Here is a 14,382-nt window from a genome sequence, read left to right as displayed (position 1 = left end):
TGGATATCTTTGGAAATCTGGCATTAACCTTCAAAATACTGCTTTTAAATGTATAAAACAGATTATATAGAATTACTGAGGGGCCAATTTTATTGATACAGGTTATCAATTTTTTTTTTGCAAAGACTTTGAACCTACATTAGAAACCACTGTAATCTAAATAAATCCTAACATCAAAATATTTAAATTTTGAATATTAAATTATATTACAAATTAATTTATTCATATACATATAGAATGTATGTGAATAAATATGTGTGTCTGCATTTACTAATGCAGACAAGCATCTTAGTAATGTATTGGTCTTAGAGAGTTTCTGGGATCCATGAGGGAGGGTAAATCCTTGTCTAGAATTACATAGGCAGTATGTATTACTAGAAGGACTTGAACTAGGTCTTTTTTTTTTTTATCTCCAGGGCAAGTTCTCTGGTATTCTCAGGTATAATTATTTGTCATCTACCTATATTTAAATATCACTTAATTTATGGTGACTTAATTATTCCTAGACTTTTTATTACTTGGCTTGATGAGCATAAATTAATACAATAGACCACATTATAACTATTTCTCGTGCTTCAGAAGGCCTCTGTTTTATAGTATGTTTTATCTATCTACTATCTACATACACATATACACCACAAACATACACATATATACATTATGTATATGTTAATATATAATTATATTATACATACATATATAATATATGCGTGTGTGTCTTTTAGGAACTGAGGGAAGTGGTTTTTTTTAAACATTCTACTAAATTTTGTCTTTAATAAAATGTTACTCTTTCAGTAGTCTTTATTGTAATGAGTTTATCAGATTAGCTGATTGCCAATTAGGGGAGAGAGCCTGGTTGGCCCTTTAGAGCTGAGGTGTGGAGAATTGGGCTGGGAGGAGCAGGAAACATGTTGGTATCGACCCTTGAATGGGGGTGGAGAAAGGCTTGATGAAGGGGTAGATGATGAAGGAGAGAGGGGGCCCAGTGGGGGCTTTGTTCTCCGGGGGAAAGGAACTTGAGACTTTGAGTTCAGAGCTCTATTGGTTTCCAAGGCTAGGGTTTCTTCTATTCTGGCATCTAATCCATTTAGATGCTAATGAGAGGAGTCTACACTATATGGATTCATTCCTTTATTTTAGCTGAAGGTAGCATACATCCTGATGACTGACATTTATGGAGTGTACTTTAAAGTTTTCAAAGTGCTTTGCATGCATTAATTATCTCATTTTGAGTCTTACAACAACCCTGTGAGTAGGGTACTCTTTTCATTTCATAAATGAGAAAATGTAGATTTGGCAGATTATAAGTGCATGCTACTAGCTACCAGAGGCAGGATTAGAATTGAGATCTTCTTGATTCCAACTTGAGCCTTCTATCTGTCATGATTGGTAACACTGCCTTTCTAGCATACTTTATTATAGCATAGTTTATAGGTGTCAATTTCTCCAACTAGACAGATAAATCTAAGGTTCCTCTGAACTCTAAAATTCTTTGGATTTATATATGATTTACTACTTGAAAGGATTCCTTAAGATGGCTAATTACAAAATAATAACTTAGATCAAAAGCCTTTTAATCTACATTGTCTAAATTCTTTTTTGTTTCTGTCTTAATCCTTGGCTGTCCTTCGGATCATAAGATTTATGGAAGATCTTGGATTATTGAGAGTACTTCTTACTCTAGAAATTTTTGCAGTTCTAGTTTAGTCTTCTATACAAGTTTCTTTTCTGGCCCATTGTTTATATAGTATTACAGTGTAATAAATTGTAATTCATCAGAGAGTCAATAACATGAATAAGGGAATTTTTTTGACTGTCTTTCCCTCATTTCTTCCATGACATATTTGCTTTAAAGCAGAGGTTCTTAACCTGAAATCCAGCTGGGAAGTGTTAAGTGTCTGAGATCAGATTTGAACTCGGGTCCTCCTAAATTCAAGGCTGATGCTCTATCCACTGCGCTACCTAGCTGCCTCGGTTTTATGTATTTAAGAGTGCTTTTTCAGAGATAGGATCCATATTGCCCAAAGGGTCTTCTTCATTAAAAAAAAAAGGTTAAGACTCCCTTCTGTAGGAAAAAAGAAGGTATTCTGAATTATTTAAGGAATAGGAGCAAGGAGAGTTGAGAATTTGTTGAGGAAAAGAAATGCATGAAATGATGAAACTATTCCATACCCATGTTCTATTTGGGAAATGGGGGTAGGTTAGATGATTTTTGTGTTTGTGTAAGGATGAATATATCAAGAGGGGATTGTTTGGTGTAAAAATATAGGGAACAAAACAGCCTTGTTGAAAAAATAACTAATTATCTGTATTGTGGTCACTGGGTTTCCAAGAAATACAGGTTCTTAAGCATCAGATTGTCAGTCAATAAGTACCCTGAAATATCAATGCACCCAGAAGGGAAGAGATAAGAGACAGCAAGTTGCTGATCCCCACCCCACTCAATTACCTTCTTTCCTTAATACCCTGATGGAGACAGGTTAAATCCCATGAGCCCAAGAGCCTAAATAATATTAGCATCCTCCAACTCTTCTGACCTATCTCCAGCCTAGTCTCTTCAGCCAGATTTGACGGGGTAAACCATGTAGATAGGATCACATCTTCTTCATCATCATCATCATCATCATCAACCACTACCACTGACCAGTTTCCATCAACAGGTAGATGGGCACAGGAGCCTTGAGAGTGACAGACAGATTCTATTTCCAGCATAGTCTTTATAGTCATCACTCAGCGAAGCTAGTCTTTTTCACAGAAGAGAAAATGGATAGGATTTTTACCTAGGAATGGTCTTAAAAAGGAGACATTAACATCTGCTTTGTGACTTTGCTGGCTCTAAGGATCATGAGATCTTTCCAGCTGACTTGCAACTGGACCCCACCATCTGTTATCTTTCTCTCATTAGAATATGAGCTCTTTGTCTGTCTTACTTTATTATTTGTATCTAGCTCTTTACAGAGTGCTTTGTATGTAGTAAGCACTTACTAAATGCTTATTCATTATAATTAGGAAATAGATCAGAAAAGAAGTAATGACAGTTGTTCTTAGCTACAGAAAATTCAGCTCTTAAAAGGAACTGCAATCAATTCATTTTTTAAAAAGTCAATTATTATAGTCTATTATTAGAGTCCCAGTTACTGGAAATTCAAGTAATGTAGATTCTTAGGTATCTGGTCATCAGTATTTGAAATCAGTCTGTCAACAAATATTTATCAAGCACTTACCATGAGCTTTTAGTTGAACCCCAGTCACTGGAAATTCAAGGAATATAGATTCTTATGGTCATCAATGTTTGAAATCAGTCTGTGAACAAGTATTTATCAAGAAACTATACTATGTACCAGGGATACAAAATAGGGTCAAAAATTGTTCCTGGCCTCAAGTCTAATAGGGGAGATGCCATGCAAACAACTTTGTATAAAGAAGCTACAAATGGGATACATTGTAGATAATCAACAGAGAAAAGGCACTAGAATTAAGGGGGATCAGGAAAAGCCTCCTCTATAAGATGGGATTTCATCTGGGACTTGAAGGAAGCCAGGAAATACAGTAGTTAGAGATGAGGAGGGAGAGAATTTCAGGCTTGGAAGACAGTCCATGAAGTACATGAAGGCTAGGAATGGCATGTCCTGTAGAACAGCCAGAAGACCAGTCAGTGCCTTTGGATCTCAAAGTAAGATGTAGAAAGACTGGAAAGATAGGAAGGGACCTTTAGGGATCAATAAAGGAATCATTAAATCAAGGTAGAGTGAAATGACATGTATTGGGAATGGCAATATGACACGCTCAGACCTGCCCTTTCACAAAATCAGTATGACTGCTGAATGGAAGATGGACTGGAATTGGAAGAGACAAAAGTCACTAAGTCTCTGCTTTTAAATTCTATCCCTTTCTTTTCTTTTCCCTCAGCCAATTCCTTCATTCTGTCCTCTGCCTGTTCAGTAGCTTTAATGCCTCTCCTAAGCATTTCCCTGTTTCTTATTCTTCTCTTTCAATTAGTTTGTAAGCACCTACTAAATGCCTATTATATGTCAGATACTCTGCTAGTCTTTGGGAATAAGAGCCATAAAAATGAATCAATTTCTTACCCTCAAAGAGCTTACATTCTGATGGAGAGATGAGGACAAGAAGTCCAATATAGACCAGGTTGTATTATATGACTATGGTGGTGATCTTAGAAAAACATAAATAGACTTGCATGAAATAATGAAAAGCAAAATGAACAGATCCAGGAGAACTAAAATTGTATTTAGAAACTATTATTTTAAGAATAATTTTGAGTGAATGTCATTTTGACTATTATAAATACCCCAATTAACTACAAAGAACGTGTAACTATCACGTGTAACTATAACGTGTAACAAAGATAACTATCCGCATCTAGAGGAAAAAGCTGACAAATGGAAATATATATATATAAAATGGTTTTACATATATATGTATGTGTGTGTATATCTATTTATGTTTAATGGTAGCCTCCTCTAGGGTGAAGGAGGAGGGAAAAATAAAAATGGGGAAAATATAACTTTATATTTAAAAATAATAGTTAATTGTACCTAATTTGTAATTTTATGCACAATCATCTTTTTTTTCTTCTATTAATGGAAATGCTTATTTTATTTCTTGAGTTTAGAATAAAAACTTAAAAGTCCACATAGCAATAAATAGATCTTAAGTAAAAAGTTTTACAATGTCTGTGTGTATGAATACATAGAGAGAAAGTAGTTAAAATAAAGGTAGTTTAGGAGAGAGAGCACTAGTTTGGAGGGAATCTAGTTTGGAGGGACCCAGGAAAGATTTCATGGAAATGATGGTACTGTGCTGTGCTATAAAGGAAGGGAGAGCCTCAATGTGGCAGAGGTTAGGAGGAAGTTCATTTGAATTGAGCTATGTGGGATAGCTAGTGAAGAGAGGCACATGGGTATTAGTGTCATGTATGAGGAACAGCATAGGCCAGTTGAGCTGGATAGTGTGGGAAAGGGTGTATTGTCTCAACAACACTAGAAAGAGAAGTCAGAATTAGGATGTATAAGGCTTAAAAATGAAACAAAAGAGTTTGTAGAGTGTCTAAAGACAATAGGAGGCCACTAGTATTGATTAAGTAAGAGGCTACTGCCATGGTCAGATCTATTAAGGAAAATTACTCTGCTAGCAATGTGTAGGATGGACTGAAATGGGGAGAGACTTGGTGACCAATAAGACTGCTGTAATAGTCAAGGTGAGAGGTGATGGGGACCTGAACTATGGTGGTGGCTGGAATGAGGTTATTAGTTTTGTTGCTTCTAGGCAATAGGGACTATACCTCTGAGTTCACTGATAATAGGGATTCCCTTTACCGATGCAAAGTTAGTACTTTTTCTGGTATTAGAGTCACAGAGAGTTACTCTAGAGGTTAAGTAATTATATATCATTTAGTCAGGGATGTGTCAGAACTTGTATATTTACACCTCTGAGATGAGTTTTCTATTCATTATGACAAAGGCAAAAGCAACTGGTTAACCCAAAGAAATCAGAAGTTATGTGTTTGAAAAGTATTGGACCTGTATTTCCATAAAGAGTGGAGGAAGGGATCTCAGGAGTTTTGGAGGTCATGAGAAGGGATTGGTTCCCAACTTAAGTCAAATTTTCTAAAGGTTTCAGCTATTTCTTTCCTTTTTGGTTTTTGAGGAGTGAGGCAGGTGGCTGACTCTATGGCATATTATTTGTCTCCCTCAACCATCTACCCCCTGCATTGTTCTCTCCACTCCCCAAGGGACCCAGCTGTTTTCTCTATTAAGTTGCATTCCTATGGAGCTACTAGTCTTACATGAATTTCCCTTCAGTTAGAAATTTTCAAATTTTCCACTTTATTAATCCTTTTTGGATGCTAAGTTTTTGTTTGGACAGATCTGACCAGCAGGTGTGTCAGGATGCCCTATGTATGTGTGGGTGTTCATAAATCTTGAAGTGCTACATAAATGGTACCCATCATCATTTTTGTTAATATTCATGAATCAAATTCTCAAGTCCTATTTGCAATAGAAACTGAGGGAATAATTCCAGAACCCATAAGTGGAAAAAAAAAACCTCTGCGCGCCCGTGTGTGTGTGTGTGTGTGTGTGTGTGTGTGTGTATGTGTAAGCACAATTATAAGGGATATACAAATAGTAATTGATATAAGGTAGAAGTAGTAGCAAATACCAGTCAGAAACTATAGATTTAAAAGCAATTTCATATACCAAATAATGTGATCCTGCTGAAAGAGTATATCTCATTTGATTTGATGGGTTTGCTTATCATTTTGGGATTCTGCTGATTTGGTTGAATATTGTGAGATGCAGCTCCACAGAGTCATATTCCCAGTCTCATTGTGGTGTGCAGTTGACCTTGGGATTTCATTGACTATGCCATTAAGTGCAAACTTTGACAGGTTCTATCACGGTCCCATATGGTCCCAGCCCAGATTGTGTCTGCTTCCCAAGGATCAGCCTTACTGAGACCACAGACTTATCACTAATATGCTGGCTACTTGGTGATTATTTCGCTGACCTTGGCAATCTGCAATACAAATATAAAGTGACACTTGAGTAGCCCTCGCTTTGCTTTTGTAAAGATGGTAGCAAAATAGTAGAAAAGGAAGGTTCTAGGAATGAAATAATTTTAAAACATTAACTTGGCTATTAGGCAGCTGATAGCTCAATGGATTAAAGCACTGGCTCTATTAGCAAAGATTTAAGTTTAAATTCAGCTTCAGATACTTCCTAGGTGTGTGAGTTGGAGCAAGTCATTTAACTTCTGCCTCCCAAAATGGAATCACTTGATCCCTTGGAGAAGGAAGTGGCAACCCACTCCGGTATCTTTGCCAAACAAAGCCCAAATGAGGTCATGAAGGGTCAGACATGACAATAATAAACTTGGTTATTCGTCCTCAACCCAGGAGGGACCGTTAGCACTCTGGATGGATCTTCTTTAGCAAAATTATGAGAAAAAAAGAGACATAAGATGGACCCGGGAAGTTGTGGTCTGCATATTTAGAGAGGGTAGTGCTCACATCCATTGCAATCAAAATCTATTTTAATATCTGAGTAGAATAAATGAGCAAAAGATTTATTTTGGTTTGTGTAATTGAGTAATCCAGTGTTGGCTGATATTGGACACTTAATAAATGGCAATGTCAGCACTAATGAGCCAGATGCAGGTGGTAAACAGCACTATTAGAGCAGACCCTAGGAATTTAAATACTTCAAAGACATTCTTTAAGTGTTGCCAGGGCATTCATATTTGGTACTGAGGTGAAAAGGTTGACTCTCCTGGTGTGAAAATAAAGTATCTTGAAATTAGATAAATTAGAACAGATCTGCACTACATCTGCTGTATAGAAATATGAGGTGTAAGGAAGAGGACATCTCAGAAGTCTCTTGTTGCTCTAAAATTATAGAAGTCTGTGACAAATTGAGAAAATGATCAAAGTCTGATGGTTTGATATTTATAGATAGTTAATTCCCTGTTTCTGTCACAAACTGATCTACCTTGGATCCTAAAAATTTAGATGGCAAATTGCCCATGGTTGGTCATAAAACAAGTATGTGAAGTAGGATTTCCTCCCAGGTCTTCCTGTCACCAAGCCCAGTGAAAATTAGACAAGCAAGTAATAATATCATTTATTTTTTTAAAAAATTATTAGGTAACACTCTATAAAGCAAATAGTAGGTACTCATATTCAGGGAAAACTTGTCAGTCGGCATATTTTGAGCTAATTTTTTTTGGATAAATACATGAAGTCACAAAGAGCTACATATGATCTCCTTTGCAATGTTTGCACAAAGACCTAATGAATGAAATTAAAGTAGACAAAAATGTATTATCCTTTTATTGTGTGCACAGATCTGTGCTGGGTATTCAAAGAGTTAAAGCTTTAATAAATCCCTGACTTTAAAGTGAAGAGTTTTCAAAAGAAATAGTAGTGATGGTTTGCACAAGTGAATAGGATAGAAGATGAAATGATAAAGGAAAAGGAGAGATTGGGCAATGGTAATGAGAAATTTGAGGGAAAAGATTGTTTTCAGATGAAAAGGGAGAAAATTAAAGAAAGTAAGTAGATTACAGTTAGGCTTGTTCTTGAAGGACAATAAAGAACTAGTGGAGATGCTCAAGGGAGTTCATTGATAGCTTGGGAGAAATTTGGAAGGTTATAGGAGCAGTCTGGGAAGCTACTTGCATTGAAGTAATAGTGATAAAACCATGATAAAACCAGTTGGGATTGCCAAAGGAAAGAGAAAGAAGAGAAATGGCCAATGAGAGATTCTTGAGTTACACCAACCTTTTGAAGTAGGGAGAGGAAGCTAAGCCAATGAAGAAACAGTCAGTAGGAAGGAGAGTCAGGAGACAGTGTTACAGATCCCATTGTGGGTGAGAGTATTAAAGATCAAAGGCTGTTGGAAGGATAAGGAGGATGGAGGTCTAAGAAAAGGTCACTGGATTTAGTAACAAAGAAGTTACTGAAAATGAGGAGCACTTTAAGTACAAGAGTAATGGAGATGGAAGTCATGTTCCAGGGAGCTGAGGTTTAAGTGGAGAGTGCCAAGCCATTCTGAGAGCCCTTATGTGATCTTTTTTTTTCCCTTGTAGACACAACTTTCATCAACAGCAAGCATAAGTGTCTCTAGTGATTCTATATCTAGATCATTAAAATCATTAAAGGGATCTCTAGTGATTCTATATCTAGATCATTAAAATCATTAAAGGGATCATTAAAAAAGGGAAAATGTGCAAAAATATTTGTAGAAGCCCTTTTTGTAGTGACAAGGAACTAGAAACTGAGTGAATGCCTTTAGTTGGGGAATGGCTGAATAAATTAGGGCATATGAATGTTATGTAATGTTATTGTTCTATAAGAAAAGGTTGTTTTAGAAAAGCCTGGAAAGGCTTACATGTACTGATGCTGAGTGAAGTGAACAGAACTAAGAGATGGAAAGAGCCATCTGCATTCAGAGAAAGGACTATGTGGATCACAACGTAGTATTTTTACCTTTATTGTTGTTATTTGTTTTTCTTTTTCATTTTTTCCCTTTTGATGTGGTTTTTTATGCAGCATGATATAGTGAAAATATGCTTAGAAGAATTGCACATGTTTAACCTATATTGGATTACTTGCTGTCTTGGGAAGGGGGTTGGAGGGAAAGAGGGAGTAAAATATGATACACAAGATTTTGCAAGGGTAGATGCTGAAAACTATCTTTGCATATATTTTGAAAAATAAAAACATATTATTTAAAACAAAACAAAAACCTCAGCAAGGCATATTATAATACTCTTGACATATCATGACATGTCTCTGCTCTTGTCAGGGATTCTTCATCATAGTCCCTAGTTATCTCAGTTGCATCTTCTAGTCCTGTAAGGAAAAGAGGAGGTAACAACAAATGAAGAAAAAAAGACTTTTCGGTATGAGGAAGGAAGTATGAAAATTTAATATTAGAATTTTGTAAAGTAAAAGAAAATGAAGTAATAATAGAGTAGTTAACTTGACTAAAGAGGTTTAGCTACTGGGAATACTACTATGGGAGAAAATCAATGAGATTAATAGAAAGGAAGGAAAGAAACATTTATTAAGCTCCTGCTGTATGCCAAAAAGTATAGCAGTGAGTGTCCATTGGAGATAGATGAACCTGAATTTTTATAGTGGACTAAAGGACTAATTCTTGCAGGACTCAGTAGCCATGGGGGAGGAGTAGAAAAAAACAAATAATGGGGTTGATTGAGGTAGCGATTAGCAAGGTTAGGAACTGATTAGAGAATAATAATATTCATACAGAATATTGGATTGCAGGAAGGTCTTTCTGTTGATGGATTTGTTGAGGGATCAAGGAGAAGCAGTGTTTTCCATGAGGGTGGAGGACAAGGGAAAGACAATGAAGTCTGAGAAAGACACAAGAATAGACAATGGTGATCTTGGAGAAAGGGAACCCAGAGTTTACTATCTTGGAGTGATAGTGAGGTTAGAAGTTTGAACTACCTCTGTGGGCGGCTGAAGTAGAGCATAGTTAGAGATCATGGGAGTTGAAGAGGTTGATAAGGGAGAGGCTAGTGTGTGACAAAATATCAGTCAGTAAGTTATATTTTAAAGAGTAGTATGTGACTGTGCAATAAAGTGCTAGGAGGCGGCTAGTTGGTGCAATGGATAGAGCATCAGATCTGACCTCAGACACTTACCAGTTCTGGGCAAGTCTTTTAAATTATGTTTGCATAGCTGTAAAATGTGAATAGTAGTAGCATCTTCCCCCCCCACCCCCGCCCAGGGAAGATAAAATTTGTAGACTACCTTACAAACCTTAAAGCACCTTATAAATGTTAGCTTTCTGGATATAGGGGATTATAGTGTGAGATGGAGCTTTAAGCTCTATGAGCATTGAGAAAAGGGATTGAATGGCCAGTTTCCTTTAGTTTTCCTTTTTTTTTTCTTTCTTCTCCCTTTTCTTCCCTCTATCCTCTTTTTTCCTTCTCTCCATATAAGGTATGTGGGTGCTGTGCCCAAAGGAATGCAAATTTTGATCACTGAATACTCACAATGTATCTTGGAAGTTTATATTCTAGAACCCTATAAACACAAATTACTTTGATTTTGATCAACTGTAAGTCCCAGGCCTAGACTTGATCACAGTTTGAGCCCCACTGACAAAAGTGAATGCGAATAGCAATTGTTTTTGTTTTGGCCAGAAGCCCTGAGGGTTCCCCCTAAATTGATTTTTTTGGTGGGGAAGAAACTAGACAAGAAAGGCCATTCTCTGCCACATTTTTACCTATGCTTAAACACTGAATGGGTGTTGCCTCAGTCAAACTGAAAACTGTTAAGTCCTAAAAAGGCCAACTTGTCCCAATTTATCCAGGCCCATCTTCAGCCCTCCTGATTTATACCAAGCTACTGGATCCAGACATCTCTGTAGGGGAAAGGGAGGCAGGTGGCTTTGCACAACCCTCCCTCACTTAAATCCATGGTGCTATGTCTTAGACCATGAATAGGATTTATATTGTCAGAGCACATCTGGATAGAAGGTCCAGAACATCAGAACTTTGGAAGGAGATGACACAGAAATGATACTCATTCTTTAGGTTCATTTTACTTTCCAGACATAGTAGAAGCACTGTCAGTGAATGGGGGAGGGGGCATATCTAACCTTTGGTCAAAATACTGTTTCTAGTTGATTCTCTCTCTCTCTCTCTCTCTCTCTCTCTCTCTCTCTCTCTCTCTCTCTCTCTCTCTCTCTCATCACTGCTTGAAATTTTCTTAAATTAGTCCTTTTACATATGTCTTTTTAAGTTTATTTTCAGTAGCAGAAAATGACTTCAGTGAAGATTTGTTTAATTTTTCAGCTTTGGAGTTTCCTGAGATGGTATTTTGGAGTGGACTCAGCACTAAGAACAGATGTCCCAGTGATTGACAGTTTTGATTGTTCTCCAGTTTCACTCAATCAAGTGAGGATAGACAACTGATTAGTCAGACTGGACAAAACTGTGACTGGTAAGATCTCTTTATTTTTTAGTCACTGTGTCCTTATAAAGGAGATCCTTCTCTAAGAAGCCAGAAGGACTGATAAGAATGCACAATTAAATATAAAGAGAGAAATCTTTATTTCCTCTTATTTCCTTCAATCCCATTTAGGTTAGATGTGCCAGAAGAGAACTATCCCATCTTTTTTTTCTTGTTTTTCTTTTTTACCCCCACCTTCCTTTACTTCTCATGCCTGGATTTTTCTCTGGATGTTGAGAAGGGAGTAGAATGGGGTTTACTATGTAAGTTACTAGGTACCATGCTTTTAGTGTTGATGGGATCTTACAGGTTCTGAAGAGCTGGATTTTCAGGGAACTGATGGATCATAGAAATTATTTGAAGTAGAAAAATGAGGTCTTACAGGTTCTAAGGAATTGGATTGTCAGGGGACTGATGGATCATAGAAATTATTTAGAATAGAAATCAGGGCTTTAAAGTCCAATACAGGGCAAGTAACAGATACTTGTATTGATTACTCTAAGACAGTACGAGGCCAGGAATAAGAGCTCATTTTCAACAAAATGTGGCTGAGGAATTTGAATTTAAGTATAGATTTTGAAGGGAAAACTTGATTTAGGAAGTAGCAGCTGGGTAGTGAATTATCATTATTTTGCCTTTTCTCTGTCTCTTTCTGACTCTCCTCTTTCTTTCCTTCCCTCTAATCTGGTCATGATATAGACCCAAAATGTATTTTTGATGGGGAAAAAAATTACTCCTTGATCCCGTGTTATTTCTGTGTCAAAACTTGATTAAAGTTATTTAAACAGTGCTTGCTTTTTGTTTTCTTTCTCATTTTTCCCCTTTTTGATCTGATTTTACTTGTGCAGCATGATAATTGTGGAAATATATATATATGTATATATATATATGTATATATATATATATTAATTGCACAGCTTTTAACTGATTTTTACTGTCTAAGGGAGGGAATGGGGAGCAGGGAGGCAGAAAAAATTTGTAACACAAGGTTTTGCAAGGATGAATGTCAAACACTATGCATGTATTTTGAAAATAAAAAGCTAAAAAAATATATTTAAGCAGGTTGAAGAGATGAGTTGGGGAAGAGAGAAAGAGAGAGACAGAGAAAAGAAGGGACAGGGAGGAAGAAGTGTGAATATATTCCTCAATAGAAAAAACTAATTCTTTATGCATGAAATGGTATTGGGCTGTCTGACAGGTTTGGTCTTAGAACTGTCTTGAATAGCTGCTGCCAGCAGTGGGGTTCATTGGAAAGAACACTGATTCTGGAATCTTAGAGTCGTGGGGTTCTAATATCACCTGTACACTTACTGCCTGCCTATGTGGCATTGGACAAGATATTTAATCTCTGTGGACATAATTTTCTCATCTGTAAAGTGAAGGAGTTGGATGAAGGGATCTTTAGTTCTTTCCCCTCTATTTCTTCAAAGATTCAGTGAGTGATGATTAGGTTATATAAGAGAAATGCTGCATCACTTTTCTACCCTGTTGTATCACATTCCTGAGAATAACCAGATTTTTCAGGTGTCTGAGGTTTACAGCTTGCCCACAGAAGGACTGGGGCACATCTCCAGCACTGACTTGAGAGTTGAGCACTAGATTAGCCTTTTTAATTCCATGATTGAACTGGTTCAACATGTCTAAAAGTCAGCTTGTTGATCCCCCTCCCACTCCCCCTAGAGTCTCTAGCAGCACTGTGCAGTGAATAGCTCTGGGCTTGAAGGCTACCTCAGATACTAAGTAGCTTTCTGGCTGTAGGAAATTACTTTGTCTCCTCTCTGAGACTCAGTTTTCCCCTAAGTAAAATGGAGATAAAAATAGTACACCTTCTCAGGATCTTCTCTCAAGAATCCAATGATATATGGGAAGTAATGTGATCCCATGGAAAGAATCCTGCATTTGGACATGAGTTCAGATTTCATCTCTGCCACTATTTATCTATGTGACCTTGAGCAAGTTAATTCACCCCTTTAAGATAAGTTTCCTCATCTATAAAATGAGAGGGTTGTACTTGTCTATGACTGGAGCTAGCCAGGTAGAACACTGAGTCTGGAAGATCTGAGCTCAAATATGTCTCAGATGCTTATTGTGTAATTCTGGACAAGTCACTTAATCCCATATGGAATCATGGAAAGTTGGACATGGCTGAACAATAACAATGGCAAATCTCTGATCCTTTGATTATTTGTGGTATAATGTATATAAAGCATATTGTAGATCTTAAAATACTATATGAATACAAGTTAGTAATAATAGTAGTTCTTATATTAGTTAAGGGCATTTATTACTGTCATTAATTTATTGATTGATTTATTTATTTTGCTGAGGCAGTTAGGGTTAAGTGACTTGCCCAGGTGACACAGCTAGGAATGCGTAAGTGTCTGAGGTCAGATTTGAACTCAGGTCCTCCTGACTTCAGGCCTGGTGCTTTATCCACTGCACCACCTAACTGCCCCAATTTTGGAGATTTTTACATTTCTATAGATACCACTCTAATTTAGATAACTCATTATTTTTGCAAAAAGAACCCCAATGAGGCCAGGAAAAGTCAGTTATTTTATATGTATTTGTGTGTGTGTGTGTGTGTGTGTGTGTGTGTGTGTGTGTGTGTGTTTGTATTAATTATATGAATATATCAATCAGAATGACTGAAATAACCAAATAACAAACAGCATTTATTTTCCTTTCCAATAGGATAATAGATTTAGGACTAAAAATGACTGTATAGAGGTAATTGAGTCTAACCTTCACATTTTACAGATGGGGAAACTAAGGCTGAGGAAAGTTAAGTGACTTGCTCACCACACAACTGATAATTGCCTGAAGCAGGATTTGAACTTGTCTTTTGACTTTTAAGCTAATAGACAGTGTTAACT

General features: G+C 36.7%; 1 protein-coding gene across 5 annotated transcripts in view; it reads left to right on the top strand.

The window, feature by feature from the left end:
- GRB10 (growth factor receptor bound protein 10) overlaps positions 1 to 14,382 on the top strand; it is a 253,786-nt gene that overhangs the window by 42,188 nt on the left and 197,216 nt on the right. For 2 of the 5 annotated variants that reach the window (XM_074283598.1, XM_074283601.1), the window contains one exon: positions 11,350 to 11,497. The exons of 2 other annotated variants lie outside the window; for them this stretch is intronic. The gene's annotated coding sequence lies outside the window, so the exon portion shown is untranslated. Of the gene's footprint in view, positions 1 to 11,349; positions 11,498 to 14,382 lie in introns of those variants that run through there. One more of the 5 variants, XM_074283602.1, reaches the window with a different exon arrangement.

Source organism: Sminthopsis crassicaudata, chromosome 1 (assembly GCF_048593235.1).
Source record: "Sminthopsis crassicaudata isolate SCR6 chromosome 1, ASM4859323v1, whole genome shotgun sequence".
Lineage (NCBI taxonomy): Eukaryota > Metazoa > Chordata > Mammalia > Dasyuromorphia > Dasyuridae > Sminthopsis > Sminthopsis crassicaudata.
Note: the sequence above shows the minus strand (reverse complement) of the source record. Positions and strands in the feature narration are given on the sequence as shown.